Source organism: Mus musculus, chromosome 17 (assembly GCF_000001635.26).
Source record: "Mus musculus strain C57BL/6J chromosome 17, GRCm38.p6 C57BL/6J".
In the NCBI taxonomy this organism is placed as follows: Eukaryota; Metazoa; Chordata; class Mammalia; order Rodentia; family Muridae; genus Mus; species Mus musculus.
In genome coordinates, this window is record NC_000083.6 from 13,491,667 (window position 1) to 13,509,601 (window position 17,935).

The window sequence follows — 17,935 nt, forward strand, 5'->3', positions numbered from 1 at the left end:
CAGTGCCTAACAGGGAGTAGGGGCAGGAACAAGCCCCAAGTTCATAAGATGTATCCTCAAACCCACGTGTATCCCCATCCACCATGACTCCACTGTGGTGTGCATGGGAGTCCACTAGGGCCGCTGACCAAATCCCACCAGCCGTAGCTTACACAGCAGCTTCATTTCTTGGGCGGGCTAGATGGTTCAGCACTTTGTAAGTGTGAGAACCCAATGTCACGTCTTCAGCACCCACGCAAAAAGCCAGGCACGGCAGCGCTTGGAGTCTCACTGTGTGCAGGGAGAAGACAGGAGGGTCCTTTGGCTTTTCTGCCAGTTGAATTTCCTATGAGAGACCTCATCTCAAGGAGGTGGAGAGTGCACAGCTCACCCCTCTCCTGCATGTACACGCGTGCGCGCACACACACACACACAGAGAGAGAGAGAGAGAGAGAGAGAGAGAGAGAGAGAGAGAGAGAGAGAGAGAGAGAGAAATGTTGGACACTGAAAGTCAAGACTACAAGTTGGCAGGACTGGCTTAACCTGAGATTTATAAATGGCATCTCCTTCCAGTACCTTCCCTTTATATCTGTCCCCGTCTGCATTTTTCCTTTTTATAAGGATACAGGCATATTGGATTAAAGCTTACACTCAGGACTTCATAGCTTGATCCCCCCTGTATAAGGATCTATCTTCAGATAAGGTCATCTGTAGTCTCAGGACTGAAGCTTCTAACTAGGAGCCTTGGGGTGGGGCACAACTAACCTATAACAGGACTCTGTACTTCCTTCTTCCCCAGTACAACTGTGCACATGAAGAGCTGGAAACCACTGTAAGCTCTGTGCTGGGATTCAGCTGAAGAAGCTGCTAGAATCATGTCTGCATATGTGCTTAGGAGCAGGGGCCAGGCCCAGGAGTATTTCAAAGCTCTCTGGGCAAAGGTCATTGAATGCTGAAGGGTGGGAATGCTCTTACAAATTTAGGGTCCATCCACTTCTCCATCAGCTCTAATGAGCCTCAGAAAAATATAAAGGTTAGAAAACTGTTTACATAACAGAGCAAAACATCTGCCTTAGAAAGAACAGCAGCAGCCAGGGAAGGGTGCTGGTCCCAGGAAAGCAGTGTGGTCACCTGCTCACGTGCTCACAGGGAAGGAGCCCTGACCCAGAAGTGACTCAGCAAAACCCTCCATTCCTCAGGGGCTCACCGAGCTCACACTATCTTAAAGATGGCAAGAGGCCAAAGCAAAATGATGCTCGTGCATTGTGGGGCCTGTTGGGACTGCAGTGACAGTGGGACATGTGAAATGGGCAAGCCCCTCACAGATGGTGAGACCCAGAGGCAAAGATTCAGGCTGCCTGGCCAAGCATGGCTCCTGCGGCACTGCCTGACCCTCCTGTTCAATCTCCACTGAAATAGAGCTCTCTGTCTGCCCAGCTCTGCTCCGAGATCAGACATGGGTATGACTCATGAGATTGGTGCCATCTGGAAGGTAGTATTTGTACAGGGCTAGATCTGCAATCTGTAAACTGACGACAATCTCGGGCAGTGAGGGCCCTGAGAAACACAACTGGGAAAACAAAGGGTGGTAGAAACCAGTGGGCTCCTTTCTACCTAGACTAAAACCCTGGATAAAAAGGTAGACAGCCAAATGAATTGCTTAGTTTCTTCCTTCTTAGTTGGTGTGCGTGTTTTCTCAGCTTTGTAGCTTGGAAAACAGCACTGGAACCACAGTGGTCTAGGCAGAGAAGCAGAGAGCAGGCACTGAACACAGACATCATGTTAGAGACAGGCTTCTACAGTGACCCCTCAACTACTGGTAGGCTGCATGGGCAGTGGGGGGGTCCCGGTGGTTGTGGTGCCCAATGATGTCATAGCCAGCTTGGCATCTGTAAGCACATACTATTAAGCTGGCAGAGTCAGCCTGTCCAAGAAGACATTTCTCAGAATGCACAGAGCTGTGGAGCTGGGACTCTCACCTGAACTGTTTCACCTCCAAATTCCTCAACCCCAACTTCGGTGTCCCTCCCCTAGGGTGACCATGGAAGTCAGGAAGAAACCTGTCACACTGACGGTGCCCCTCCCTGCTCTGGCCACCTGTGAAAACCACTTCCACCATGTCGCCTGTCAACCTGCAATGAGCGGTATCCATGGGACTCTCCCAAAGCCAAGCAACTCCTCAGGACCTTTGAAAAGCTGTAAATATCTTCACATCTCAGTCCATTCTGGGTTTGCTGGAGAAAACCAAATATCTTCCCAAACAAGCCAGAAAACCAGACACTGGTCAGATTTAGCCATGGTTATCGGAATAAACAAGAGGTCCTAGGAACAGTCAGGTCTTCAGGGCCAAGCCATGTTCAAGTCCGTGTGCGTCCACACAGGCTACTGACTGTTTCAGTTCCCCCTTTGCCTTATTTGTGCATAATTTATCAGCCTTCTGACTTAAGGCTGGCTGAGTGTTGGCTGCTGTGATTGGCTGAGGCTCAGTTGCTTGGTTACCATGGTACATACTTAGTTTGGATCCAGCCTGCTTACACAAGATACCTTGTAGTTCACTATATAAGGAGGCCATTTTTAGTCAAACTTGTCATTCAAGGATGAAAGACCAATTTAAACCAAATTAATGGGCTGCCATTTGTTTTCATCCGTAAGTTTGTTTCATGCATTTTTTTTTTTTTAGTGGATTTCAAGTTCATAATTGAGTGAGTCCCCATCCTTCATGGTACTTGACCACCTTGGCCTCTTGTCATTTCTTTCCTTCATTGTGCAGTGGGAGCCAGTGACTCACACACTTCATTCGCCTCCCAGTGGGCATCCGCCCTCCTCCTGTACCCACACCTCAGACACTCCTCAGCTCCCCTCACCTGACACAGGTGCCCCCATCCTGAGGCTGGTGTTCAGTTGATCTTTTCATAAGAGTTAGCAGTTGTCTTTTGCCACTGTTTCTATTCTCTGGGTTTTATGCTTTTTTGTTGGTTTTGCTTTGTGTTTTCTAAACCTGGAGGTTGAACCCAGAGCTGCAAAAGCACATGCCAGCTAAGCTGCATCCCCTCCCTCCTCAGCTTCCTGAGTATCTAAGGGCTACAGGCCAGAGCCACCAGGCCTGGCTGTGCTCTGCTTTTAAAAGATATCCTTCAAACCCATAGCTACCTGAGTTTAGTCTCCATCCCGCTGCAGCTGAGGCTGCCACCTGCTGGCATCTCCCCTGAGCCCAAAGCTGTATTCACCAGGCCCAAGCCTGACTCCACTTCAACACCTTGATGGTTTGAAATGATTTTGAGCTAAGAACAAAATCTACAAGTAATGAATGGGGTTGGTTTTTTTTTTTTAATAACATTTTTCTGCATGTGACATAGAAACTATGAGCTTAGACAATCTGGACTAGGCAGATTTCTTGAGTTTGATGGACTTCATTAAAGGAAACTCTAAAAATGTATGGATTTTTGGTTCCCAGAGGTTTTTTTTTATCCCATTTCTGTTAACCAGGGCTGCTAAACTGGGTGTGAATGGTTTTATTACCGAACAGATCTCTCACCTTGGGACGGCTGTCACCTGACTGGTACCCTGGGATTATCTGAGGCTAATGTAAATAGCTTAATTCTACAGCACTGACGGGCTCAGGGGATAAACTTGGCATGGGCCAATGTTTGGGGCACATTACTGAGCTATGATTGAGGTGACAGAGTCTTTAAATCTAACTTAGAAAAAAAATCATTTCTGGGAAGAAAGAGCTGTGGATTAAGGACAATTACAGTAGCTCCCGTGACTTGACACCTTCATGATGATTTATGTAATAAACTGGAGAAAAACCCTCAGACTTAGACTCACATAAATACCTCAACCATGGTTAATAAGGACTCATTATTAAGCAACTGTGTGTTGCTCATACTACTCACTACCAAGCAGTGGAAATTCGTTAACCACTCTTTGTTTACCATGGCAACAATTCTATACCACAGGATACAAGGCTATATCATAATCTCAAAACTGCAGCATTCTGAAGGCACTCATCAGACACAGCGACAGCTGGGAGAAGAGCTGAAACCTCCTGGGAGCTTCTTGGTCTGCAATTTCCCAGGCATCATTAAAGACATCAGTTGTCTAGTAGTTTAAAATACACTTCTGACCTTTCCTCCTGATGGCTTGGATTCGGCACCTCTGATTAGAAATGGCCCCACAGTTTGGAGACATGGCTTATCTCTGGTTAGCCTGCTGTTTCTGGCCTTGGGGAACTGACAGGGCAGATGGCTATGCACTTTCTGAACATCATGACACTCTGCAGAGCCCACGCCTCTGACAGGATGGCCTTCTACCCTTGATCATCCATCTGATGGAGATAGATGTCTCCGTCAGCAAGCATGTAGCTCTTGTCCTCAGAGGCGCCAGCACAGCAGGGATGAGGCAGGCAGCCACAGCAGGACAGGGAGCAGGACAGGGAGCAGGCACTGTGGCTTGGAGAAGTAGCCCCGTCAAATGTCCTGCTTAGGCGCTATTTTGTGTAACTTTACTTTCCACTCTAGCATATGAATTTCAGGAACAGCAATGCACAGTATGTCTGGTGCAGTCCCCCTGACCCTGGAGGACCTTTGTTACCTGTGGTCTTGGGTCACCAGGGGAGGTGCCAGAAACACACCTCAGCATTTTTACATGTCTCAGTGCTTGGTGGCCTCTAGTGTGTCCTGAAGAAATAGTGGAGTGACACAGGAGGGCTAACATGAAGGGCACATCTGTCACAGTAAACTGGACCAGGCCCTGGACCTGGGTTCTGGGGCTGGAAGGGCTGGGCGGGGCTTCCTCTACTGGGTTTTTGATGCTCAGCATGGAGAAATGGTGCTGATGGCCACATGGTGAGCTGTAGGCAAGGCCAGAGCTTCAAGCCCACATGCTTCTGGTGACCTTTCAGGACAAAGACCTGGGGTTATGGAAGTAAGTTACCTAGAGCTCAGCAAACTAGGGTCTTCTTTGACTCACCTCAGTCTGTGATATGTCTTGAAGCTAAAGAATGGAGGAGCCTTTGTCTCCACTCATCCAGTTATTGAAAGTCAAGACTCAGAGGTGGGCAGATCTCTGTGGGTTCGAGGCCTGCCTTGAAAATGCTACAGAGCATGTTCCAGGAAAGCCAAGGCTATATAGAAAAACTCTGTCTCAAAGAAAAAAGAAAAAGAAAATCAAGGTTACCAGAAGCTAAATACAAGTAGAATCAATACAACATAACACAATACAAATCAACACAATACAACACAATGCAACACAACACCATATAGTACAACACAGTGAAATGTCTCCAATGAAATCCACCCCATGGTTTCTGCACACTAGAATTTTTCCCTCACAAAGTAAAAGTGAAATTAGGTAAAGTAGCTGGATATATCAAAAGAAAATCTGTGTCTGTGTGTGTGTGTGTGTGTGTGTGTGTGTGTATTTCCACAAAGGCCAAAAAAGAGAGGGTGTCAGATAACTGGAGTTAAAAGTCATTGTGTGTCTTCAACTTGAGTGCAAGGAACCAAACTCAGATTCTCTGAAAGAACAGCAAATGTTCTTAATGAGTAAGCCATATGTACTGGCTGGTTTTGGGTCAACTTGTCACAAGCTAGAATCATCAGAAAGGAGTCTTAACTGAGGAAATGCCTCCATGAGATCCAGCTGTAAGGCATTTTCTCAGTTAGGGATCAGTGGAGAAGGACCCAGTGCATTGTAGATGGTGCCATCCCTGGACTGGTGGTCCTGGTTCTGTAAGAAAGCAGGCTGAGCAAGCCATGAGAAGCAATCCAGCAAGCAGCACCCCTCCATGACCTCTGCATCGGCTCCTGCCTCCAGGTTTCTCCCCTGCTTGGATTCGTGTCCTGACTTCCTTCAATAATGAAAGGTGATGTGGAAGGGTAAGCAAATGATTCACTTTCTCCCCAACTTGCTTTTTGGTCATTGTGCATTGTTGAAGCAATAGAAACTCTAAGACACCATCTCTGCAGCTGTGCTCAGTTAGATTTGAATTTCAAACAGATAATGAATACACTATCAGTATGAATAGATCCATGTAGTATGTGGCACGTACTTCGATACACTAAGTGTCTTTTTACCACTTATCTGGAATTCCCTCTGGACAGATAAGCCAGACTTTATCTGGCTGTCCTGACCAGGAAGGAAAAACCATCTCACCATCCTGCTCTCTGAGGAAGAGTAGGTCGCAGTAAGAAAGTGTGGCCTCCATGACCAAGTAGACCCCCACTGTCACACCTCAGCCTAACTCCTGTGCTTCCACTATATATATATATATATATATATATATATATATATTCACACACACACATATATATTGTCCCGTCTGCTCTTGACCAGCAAGAACGACACGACCACCAGTCCTTCTAACAGCAGTTTATTCAGCAAGCTTCAGTCTTCATCTCTCTTGCTTCAACTTTTTCCTCATCTATCTCCCCTGAACCCCGGGCCTATCACTCTTATATAATCTCAGTCCTCATCCACTCACAGCAGGCCACGTCACCTCACCAGGCACGCAGCTTCAGCCAATCAGGGCGGCAGGGGCATGCCTCCACCAAATACGGACTTGTTTAAACCACCAGCATCATGGTGCACCTGTGCAACACTCGCGATGGTTGTGGCTTATTTTCAGGTGTATGAGGAAGGCAGGTGCAAGTCATAAGACTTAGCTGTAGTCCCGGGTGCCAACTTGGGACTGCTGCCACACCCGCTCCTCACATCTCCCCCCCCCTTTTTTTGGCAGAGAGAATGTCTGTCTTAGATTGCATCCTGCAGCAATGCCCCTTACCCGTCCTTGGGAGACAAACAGCATTGGTTTGATCCCTGTCTTAGGTTGGTGACATGCCCAGGGAGTCTTATCCATCACTGACTACTTCTCTATCATGCCAAGCCACACTTGGGGAGATTGTCCTGTTTGCATGCGGCAGGTGCATCAGAAGGCCAGAATGCTGATTAATCTATGGCCAGATCTTGATTGCTGCAAGCAAGCCTCATGGGTGAAGGTAGAGGTCTGATTCCCAGTGTGCAAGCATAGGGGCCCTACACAAAACCATCCCTCGGGCTCATCACCCAGAGAGGTCTTGGCCAGCTCCCGTGTCGTTTTTCCTGGGGGAAGGGAACTAGGACACTGAACCTTCATGCAATCAGATGTGCCTTCCACAGGATGCCAACAGCAAGCTATCCTCTGTGCAGTGCTTAGCCTCGCAACCCATGGCATAACGCAGCATTATTTCTTTAGAGCAGCAAACCGAATCTGAGGAGATTGTCCCGCCTCCACTGCGGCAAAAGCCTGCGCTACCATGGCGAAAGTGCGGGCCTGCACACGCTGCACCTGACACATGCGCCAAACACACAACACACACTATTACAAGCATACATCCCAGGGCTCCCATCAGCCCTGAGGCAAGGGATCTTATAAACAATAAACACAAAAGGAGGTCACATACAAACAGCTGTAGCCTGAAAAGAAACATTCCTTCCTCTAGCAAATTGAAATACAGAAGTTTCAAACACATTAGAACCATTCCAATAAAATTTGCATTATCTCAGGCCCTTCCCGCCACCTGGCTTAAGGGGGAAAGATCAGTGCAACAACCATTCACCCCACATAACAACCATACATATAAGGGGCACTGCCCAAGGCGGAAGGGAATCAGGAACACTCCTACAAAAAGGAAAGGGGGGCCCATCTAGGTTGGGAGGGTATAGTGCCAATGCCCTTGGATATACTGGCAGGCCACACCCCTCGAATCCAGGTAGCATTAGCTTTAGTAGATACAGCTGAACACAATCACTCATCTGTGAAATATTTTGAATCATCTGAAAACGCAACAATCCCTTTAGCTGAAGCAGCATAGAAAAAAAGGCAATTGTAGTGAAGCATTAGATGTAAAGAATTGAGGAAACACTTGAATGCATCAATGGCATGGGCCTCAGGAACACAGACATAATTCCCCAATGTAGCTCTTCAGTTCTCACTAGCAGGAGCACCCCCAGCCACAGGAACATCCACGTCCTCATAGCTCCTCTTGTTTTGAATTGCTCTGGTCAGCGGTTCTGGGACCCACATCTGTGATCCTGGGGAAACACAAGCAAACCCTCTCTCCCAAACCAACTGAGCGCTCCTCTCTCACCTGATTCAGCACCTCATTACCTCTCTGGAGTTCTGCGCCACAGGTTTCTCTATCTTCTATGCAATTTCTCACTAACTTCCAGACCGGCAAAACCCCTTTTGGTAAAACCCTCTGTTCCTTTGCAAACCTCAATTCCCCATGGTGCTTGGTGCAACTTGTCCCAAAACCAGGAACCTTAACTTGTCCCAAGACCGGGAACCTTAACTTGTTCCCATGGTTTCACTTTTACTTTGTGCCTGCTTCCTGGCAACTTTATATTCGCCTCTGTTTTATCCGAGGTCCTTCCCATTTCACTTTTACTTTGTGCCTGCTTCCTGGCAACTTTATATTCGCCTCCATTTTATCCGAGGTCCTTCCCAAACTCCTGGGGTCATAAGTTTCACTTACCATGAACTTACCCTGCTGGCAAACACTGACTGCTGAAAGTTCTGAACTTGTTGGTGGGGGAGACGGTTCCCCATGTGGGCCACCAATTGTTGTGTCTGCTCTCGACTAGCAAGAACGACATGACCACCAGTCCTTCTCAACAGCAGTTTATTCAGCAATCTTCAGTCTCTCGCTTCATCTTTTTCTTCATCTATCTCCCCTGAACCCCGGGCCTCTCACTCTTATATATTCTCAGTCCTCATCCACTCACAGCAGGCCACGTCACCTCACTAGGCACGCAGCTTCAGCCAATCAGGGCGGCAGGGGCATGCCTCCACCAAATATGGACTTGTTTAAACCACCAGCATCATGGTGCACCTGTGCAGCTCTCGTGATGGCGATGGTTGTGGCTTATTTTCAGGTGTATGAGGAAGGCAGGTGCAAGTCATAAGACTTAGCTGTAGTCCCGGGTGCCAACTTGGGACTGCTGCCACACCCGCTCCTCACAATATATAGCACCAACCACAGAAGGGAAGAGGAGAGATCCTCACAACAGAGCCATTTTGTCCTTCTCAATACCAGTACTGACTTCTCAGCTTGCTCTCGAGCTACTGGGAGATAGGAGTAGTGTCCAGTTAGAGCTGAGCTGCCATGACCCTGGGGCTAATTATATTTGATGTTAATTCTGTTCTCCTGTGAGGGGCTTAGAACAAAGAATGAGTCAGCACTCAGGTGACTTCCTGTCAACCTGTTTCCCACCTTAATTTGTAAAATAAAGGAGAGTTGATGATTAGGCAGAAAAAGGCAAGGTGGAACTGGAAGGTGGGGGAGAGAAGAAGGAGAAAATGGAAGAGGGAGAGGACGCAGAGGAAGTGGAAGGAAAGAGGAGCAGAAGCCCATGGCCTGGAGAAACGGCAAGTTCTAAGGGGTCTCATAAATATGGAAGATGGTAGTGTAGCGGTAGATCTACCCAATCGAGGCACACATAGTTGAGTCATGTTTTCATTGCCAGGGCATATTTGGGTTGGAGATTTACCGCAACACAAGAAAATGAGTAACTTCACCTGCCCGGGCTCTGTGCGAGTTATCTGGTAACCGGAAGCTGAGAAGTGCTGCTGTTTAGCCACAGGCCACCAGGCTATCAGCTGCTTCTCTTTCTGGGGGTGGGACACAGACCCTTTCATACCCCGGCATGTGCTCTTTCACTGAGCTTTGTCCCGAGACCTTAGGTTGGTTTTTTGGTTTTGAGAGCCGATTTTGCTTCTTAGCCCAGACTTTCCTTGAATTACGTTTCCTACCTCACCCTTCTGAATGACAAGGCTACCCAACAGGAGGTGACTGTGAGTGATGAGGCTACCCACTCCGAAGTGTGTGGGGTTTCGGTATGTGTGTCCTTGGTATAGTAGTCAGGGTAAGCATATTGACCTCCACAAATAATTATGGCTTCTTTTGTTGGGTTGGCTTATTTTTTGAGACAGGGCCTCACTTGATAGCCCAGCATAGAACTTACTATGTAGCTCAAGCTGGCCTCAAGTACCTGGCAATCCTCCTGGGTCAGCGTTCCCTTTGCCAAGAGCACAGGAGAGAACCGCCATGCTTAGCTCTTAGTCAATTCTTTGTAGCAAAAGAATTTGTGGGGCTGGAAAGATGGCTCAGCTGGTAAGAACTGTGTGAGATCCTCGGATAAGACCTCCATTCAGGGGCCAGGCGTGACGCATGCCTTTAATCCCAGAAGCAGGCAGGTTTCTGAGTTTGAGGCCAGCCTTGTCTACAAAGTGAGTTCCAGGACAGCCAGAGCTATACAGAGAAACCCTGTCTCGAACCCCCCCCCCCCCAAAAAAAACCTCCATTCAGTTCCCAGCAGCCACCTAGAAGCTCACGACCATCTGTAACTTCTGCTCCAAGGGATCCACCATCCTCTCCTGGCCTCTGTAGGCACCAGGTCCAAAGGCAATGCACAGAAATTCAGATGGGAAAACATGTGTCCACATAAAACAAACAAACAAAGATGTTTAATCTTCTCTGTTGCTTTTTTTTTTTTTTTTTTGAAACACCTCAGTATATTTTTCAGGATTTGTCATCCCCTGACTACACAGCACTCGGGACACACTCCTTCCTACCTGGAGTTTGGTATTGATATTGAATTCCTCAATGGAGAACAGGTATGGGGAGGGGGGAAGACTGTCTTGGTTTCCTTTTCTGTTTTAATGATTAAAATACTCTGACAAAAGAAACATAGGGATAAAAGGGTTATTTTTGCTCACTGCTCCGGATATAGTCCACCAGGGACATTGAGGGCGGCGGAGCCTTGAGAACTCTGAGGACCACCCTGCATCTAGAGTTGGAAGCAAACACTGGACTCAAGTGCAGACATGAGCTTGCTGGGTTTTACAGGCTACCCATTTGCTGACAGGGCTGATTCCTGTTTGTTTAGAGTGTGGTTTGGGGGCTTTGGGGAGATAAAGTCATCTAAAAGCAATCTCCCCATTTCCTGGAATAGGCTTCATTGCTACCCACGTGAGGGGTGTCACCATGGGGGCTAGGAGACATCCTTGCCCAGGCTAATGTTTTCCATGTCACTCCAGGTTCAGAATAGGGTCTGTCAGTGAAACACCACCAAGCTCGCCCATAGTTTTATGTTTACATCTGTTTTCACCCGTGCTAGCAAAACTACGTCAAAACTTCAGGTTGGCTGCAGTCACCATAGATTATTAATCATGTCAGAGTGTGAGGAAGAAGCAGAAAGGCCACTTGGTGAATGGAGGGCCTGAGCCACTGTGGCGATCATCTCCTTAGTGGCTTGTTCAATGCCATTTTCCATGAAAACCAGCAGAGGCAACATCTTCTTAGGAAATGCTGGTGCCATCTGATCCTTTAAGAAAGTTAGTGTCTGGGGCTGGAGAGGTGGCTCAACAGTTAAGAGCACTGGCTTCTCTTCCAGAGGATCCAGGTTCAGTTCCCAGCACTCACATGGCAGCTCACAACTGTCTATAACTCTAGTTCCAGACACCCTCACACAGACATACATGCAGACATGAATGCAGGAAAGGCACCAATACACATGAAATAAAAAATAACTTATTTTTAAAAAGTTAGTGCTTGCCTATTACTGAGAAGGAGCAAAACAGGAAGCATTTGGGATTAAAATAAGAGTGCTTGGTAGTATGAAGTCAGCCATTTTTAGGCTGGAAGTAGCAGTATGGATTTAGATGGAGATTTTGGTTCCAGAACTACCTCTCTCCTTGAGCAAGTTTCGTGACTTTTCCTGCTGTAATTTCCCATGTGCAGTGTGAGACGCTCAAGCTTAACCCAGAACCTGTTTCTACTTTCAGAGAAACCCCATGCTTGTAGACAGAGTCCTGATCAAAAGGTTCTAGGATGTTCAGGGTGTTTAAAAAAGAAAGAAAGAAAGAAAGAAAGAAAGAAAGAAAGAAAGAAAGAAAGAAGGAGAGAGAGAGAGGGAGAGGGAGAGAGAAAGAGAGAGAGAGAGAGAGAGAGAGAGAGAGAGAGAGAGAAAAGGTGTATCCAAATAGGAAAAGAGAAAGTTGTTTTCAGATGACCCGATCTTACTAATAGAAAAGTCCCTAAACTATACTCCAAACCCTCTACACAGCAGGCCTGTGGGCAGGTCATGGTCTCCCCTCTTTTTGGGCCTGGGTGTTTGGAAAGCCACTACATTGCACCTCAGGGAGGCTTCAGTTCTAGCTCAACCGTGGTGGCTAATCAGAGCTTTCATCCAATATTAGGCCCTGTTTAACACCCACTGGGAGACAGGCCTGCTGGCCAAGTGGCTGGCCAGCTCAATTAGTGACTCCAATGGCCAGAAGAGTCTTCCACTTCTGGTCCTTGGAAAAAAATGTCAGAACAGAATGGAAAGCCCAGGAAAGGCTCAGTGTGGGAGGGGTGTGCTGAGAATTCCCCTTGGCTGAAATGCAGAAAACACCTAAAACCCAGGAAACCTGAACATTATTTGAGAGATATGGCAAAGCCCTGGAGCCTGTACACATAGCCATGAACCCCAAACTGTGCAAGTGTGTGTGCGTTTATGTTTATGGAGGTCAGAGATTAACCTTAGGAGTTACTCCTCTGGCACCATCCACATTTTCTTGTTGAGATAGGCCTCCTCAGTGACTAGAGCTTGCCTAGTATGTTAGGCTGGCTGGCCAGTTAGCCACAGGTATTTGCCTGGCTCCACCTTACCAGCGCCAGGTTTACAAGTGTGCACCACCATGCTTGGATCTTTGGAGTTTTGTTGTCTGCCTTTTCCTTCCTTCCTTCCTTCCTTCCTTCCTTCCTTCCTTCCTTCCTTCTTTCCTCCCTCTCCTCCCCACCCCCACCCTCTTGAGACAGGGTTTCCTTTGTAGTCTACCCTCTGTAGACTAATCTGGCCTCAAACTCACAGAGATCTGATCTGCCTGTCTTTCTCTGCCTCTTGAGTGCTGGGATTAAAGACAGCCCTACCCTTGCCTAGCTGTTTTGTTTTATTAATGAATTTAGAGACCGAGCTTGTCTTCAGACTGGCAAGGCAAACACTTGACTAAGTCAGCCATTTCCCCAGCTAGCTAAAACAAGAAATGTAAAGATATTTACTGTATTATAGACTAAAAATAATTCCATCCCATGAAAATTATACTGTTAGAAATTAGTGAAAAGAGGGCACTGTTTTACATATTGCAGTATGTTTAGTGTGGCCTACGGAGACAGCTGGATCCCAGTTTTGTTCCTGCCTGTAGACTGTGATGTGTTGTTTTAGTTGACGTCTGTGGAGAGAAAATATGGCCTTGCTTAGGACTGGAACTGGGAAAGAAAACCCCATGAGGTGGTCTCAGGGATCGGCTTTGCGAAGCTGAGTCTGGGCAGTTGGCCATTTGTGAAATCATGGTATCCCTTGCGCAAACGGGGTTTAAAAGCAAAGGCTTGGCAGCCATCCAAACGTTCCTTAGAGGGGTCTGGCTGAATAAATTATAGCTCATTTATAGAAGGGGATTCTATGCAATCACTGAGACAGCAAAGCAGCTGTGTGTGCACTAGTGCGCACTTACCTCCAAAGGATGTGGCTCTGCTGTGTGGAGATGAGGGGAGCACCGTCAAGTACAGAGCAGAGCACCAGCAGGGCCTGCTGTCCTTCCAGTCAGCACTGTGCATGCTCCCTGTGGGACTGGGCTGGTGCTGGCAATCTGTACACACACTGTTCCTTATGAATCCTTTGTTCCTACTAATTTTATAATGTAGTTTATGTCTGTGCATGTGTGTGTATGGTGTGTGTATGTGAGGGGGGTATACTCAGCCAAAGAATTAACTAATTAGCAATGTAAATGAAAAACTTATATTGTAAGTTATTCTAAAAATGAAGCACATAAGTTCGTGGGAAAGCACACAGCCCATTGAATGCACTCCACAAACAAGAACTCATAGTAGCATTGGTAATCACTCTGATTTTAAATAGTAGAACAGCCCTAACTATGTTGTTTAACTTTCTGTCCTCAGGGTTCCATATTAGAACAGGTCCCTACTCATCTCTCTTGAGGTGATCCTAGGGTGGTCTGAAAAGCACAGTAGCCCCTAGTGCCTGGTGAGCTGTTATTATCATGGGCTAACCACTCTGTCAGTACTGTTTGAATACTCATATTCAGTCTTTTCTTTTTCTCATGGGTTGTGTCACCCTCCATTGGCGAAAGCCCTCTGCAGCCCCAGGGTCTTCCCACCATTGCTGCTGGGTCTTCTTTCTCTCCCGGTGACTGATTCTCACTAAGGGTTTGCCTCTCTCTTGAGGTTTTTACACTTGCGACTGTCCCATTGACACTATCTTGTCCCCAGAGTACATGACTGCTCAAGTTACTGCTCTTAGTTACTGATGTTCTCAGCTCTCAGCCAACATAGATACTTTTCCACATTACCCAGCCCACACATCTAAATTTAAGATTCAGTCTGTTTAGGAAAAACGTCACGCACAGAGAGAAACTTAAAATTCCCTTATTGTAGCAGAATTTTCCCTGTCCAATTGCGTTAAATATTAATAAAACAAGAAGCCTGTGATTAGACAGGGAAAAGGGAGACAAAGCGAAGAGTTGCAGAGATGGAGACAGAGGAGCCAGGTAGGGGGAGATGAAGGAAGATGGAGTAGGAGAAACACGATTCAGATTCTACATGGCTTTAAATAGCTACAGGTAGCTGTGAATATAATAAGAGGATCGAATAATTGGGATAGCTTGTTTAATCGAGCTGGGCAGCTTGTATCACTATCAATTGGCTCTGAAATTATTGTGTGAGCATCTTGTGAATTAAGAATTTATTGATGCCAGACATGGTGGCTCACGCCTTTGATCCCAGCACTCAGGAGGCAGAGGCAGTTGGATTTCTGAGTTCAAGGTCAGCCTGGTCTACAAAATGAGTTCCAGGACAGCTACACAGAGAAACCCTGTCTCGAAAAACCAACCAACCAACACACAAAACCAAACAAAAAAAATTTTATTGATATATAAATCTGACTGATTAAGTATAAGAGTTTTGATTTACTGGGTTACTGGAATTTGGGACCAACCGCAGGGTGTTTAGGGCTAAGAAGGTACAGCAGCTATGAGACAAGGGAACCAGAGCTGGGAAGACAGCGATCTGGTGTAGTGCAGGCACTTGCCATTCTTTTTAATAATTCCTGCAACACCTTATTCCACAGTTACACAGGTGAAGCAGGAGTTAGTCTTTACTAGCACACAACTTGTTATGCTGGGTCACTGTGTCCAGACTCCAGTGGGTCCTGCTCAGCTGTGGGAGCTCCACTGTATCCCCCACCTCACCCATCCCTACTCACGTACCTTCCATCTTCAAGTTTGTGTGACCGGTACCACTTCTCCCTCTGGAAGCCTGACACGGGTTAAATTCATAAGGTCTTAGAATCTGACTTGCTGGTGGCTTAGTTTCTTTTGACTGGCCCTGTGTGATGTTTGCTGAGATTTCTGGACTGAGACCCAGGAGGCGTCTGTTCACTCAGCCACCCGCTCCTCTACCCATGACCACTGAACATCATTCCCTGGGTCAGTTCATGTTTGTTGTCAGCTTGGCAGAATACAGAATCATCTGGGAAATAGGCCTCTGGCTCCTCTACAGGGGATTGTCTTCATTAAGTTAATTGAGGTGGGAAGACCCCCATTTGGAGTGGCATCTTTACCTGGTCAGGGGGACCTGAACTGGGGAGGTAGAGAAAGAAAGTTGCATGCACACATACTACCTGCGTGCACATGTGCTAGCTGCATGTACACATGTCTTGCTCTCTGCTTCTTGAGAGACTTACCTAGTACTGTGAGTGGGAATAAACCCACCCACCCCTCCACTCCACTAAGTTACTTTCGTCAGAGTATTTTGTCACAGAAAAAAAAAGAGACATGGAAGGAAGATGGAGGCACATGAAAGAGGGCAAGATGTGACCCAACACAAACTCGGTAACTACTCCAACATCTGACTCCTTTCAAGCACACCCTCTCTGTGTGCTTTTCCTGATAATGATAAAAAATTGCATTCCTTTCTTTGGTGTGATCTTAAGTTTAAAATAAACACTGTTGCAAAAAGCCACATAAAAGTCAGATATTTCTAGCAGAAAATGATCTTGATTTTGAAAGATGTGTGTGATTTACTTCAAAGATGAAGCCAGCATGAGGTTTGATCTGGCTGTCTCTGCAACTTTCTCTCACTGAGAGCCAATCTCCACAGCAGGCTGCCTGTGCAGCAGAGGGCCAGGGGGGTGGGGAGGGGTGGTGGCGGTATAGACTGGAGAGGTGGGGTAGGAAGCAGGGGGTGGGGGGGAGAGACAGATTGGAAAGAGGGGACTTGCTAGCAAAGTCAATTCAAACAGGGGGTTCTTCTCTCTGTGGTCTAAGGCAGACTTTGGGGAAACTTCAGTCAGAATTATTCATCCTGAGAGAAAGTTCTTGAAACTCTGAGGAAGCCTTTGCCAAGGCTCCATCTAAATGCAGGGTGATGGGTTTGTAGGACTCTGCCAGTTAGACATGTAAGTTGTTGGCCCTGAAAGCCGTGTCGAGTCATAAAGGAATTCTTGTTTAACAGATTAAAAGCCAACTTAGAGGACACATTCTACTTTGCTGAATAAATCATTGCCTGGTTCTAGAACTGTAAAGAATGCCAGCTAAGATCTTTAGTTAAACAAAACAGCATTGAAGAAACTCCTAGATTCAAAAACATGGGTCTGAATATGCTATACAAGCAAGCTGTCAAACAGGCATAGTTTGGAGATGTGCAGAGACTGCCTGCCTAGACTTCACTTTATAGAGGATAATCTTTTTTGCAAAGTGCTTGCAGACACCACTAGCCAGAGGACAGTGACCAAGTTCCCTGTTCTTGTAGGGGGCAGCAACTCACACTCATAGGTGCAGAGGAACTTGGCCAAGTTCATCTCTTCAGTGGATGCTTAGGGAGGCAGGAAGTCCCAGGAGTTTCTCGCTGCTGATAAATCTGGAATTTGCTTCCTCTAGCAGTTCACAGGGAAAGCATTCTGCAGCAGAATAGCTGTAAGGATGTGATGTTAGCGGTTGGCTCCACTCAGGTCACAGTATCTGCAGCAGCAGTTTCTCCCTCAAGGATACAGATGGGCCCCCTGACTGAGATATTGTCTATGAGTCCAGAGCTAACAGACAACCCCAGTGCTGGGGTGGAGGGGTATGGGGTGGGGTGGGGTGAGAGGGTGGCTGTGGGTGTGGGGGTCTCTCCCCTGGGAAGTGAGTTACCATCAAAAGGGGTATTGATGGTATTCACACTCTGCTACCACCTCCTTCCCTCCCTTTAGCCTTGGGAACCAGAGAGCCTGCTGCAGACTTACTGTGAAACCCAGCCTCTCCTCGGAGGACTAAGAAGAGATGTCTTCTTCTGCCTTATGGACTCTGATTTCTCTCTCTCTCTCTCTCTCTCTCTCTCTCTCTCTCTCTCTCTCTCTCTCTCTCTGGAGACTCCATCATGCTGTTGCTTCTCTACCTGTCCATGGAATTAATAGCTCTTCTAATAAGTGTCTTAATCCCTAGTAATCTTTAAGGGTTCCTCTTGGACACCCTACCCCGCCACCACCATCCAAAACCCAACAATAACTGACCATTTTCTCAGTTGTTGATGTTTACTGGGAGATAAATAGCTTCAGATAACAGTTAACGGGATCTTGATGAACAAACCAGAAAAGAGCTAGTACCAGCCATGGGGATGCAGTGTTAGGAGGGCTGGTTTCTGGAGACATGCCAGCGCCTGGAAGCACACACTCTCCCAGGTCATCAGGATGATTCTAACCATGGCCTTGACTCTATATCCACAGCATAGCTTCTGAAAGCCCTTTCTGTAAAGCCAGCTGCTCCTTGTAGGTTCCTGAGCAGGCACTGTCAGACTGACTGGATGTTCACAGGTGCCAACTGGATTTGCCAGTGTGAAAAGGGAGGATTTTCTCAGAAGCAGCCCCCTAGCGTCAGTCC

At 47.0% G+C, this 17,935-nt stretch overlaps 1 long non-coding RNA gene across 2 annotated transcripts in view; it reads right to left on the bottom strand.

Moving 5' to 3' along the window:
* The window catches only part of 2700054A10Rik (RIKEN cDNA 2700054A10 gene), a 67,074-nt gene that overhangs the window by 4,646 nt on the left and 44,493 nt on the right, over nucleotides 1-17,935 (bottom strand). For both annotated transcript variants that reach the window (NR_045437.1, NR_045436.2), the window contains one exon: nucleotides 4,951-5,119. This is a non-coding gene — a long non-coding RNA (RIKEN cDNA 2700054A10 gene). The remainder of the gene's footprint in view (nucleotides 1-4,950; nucleotides 5,120-17,935) is intronic.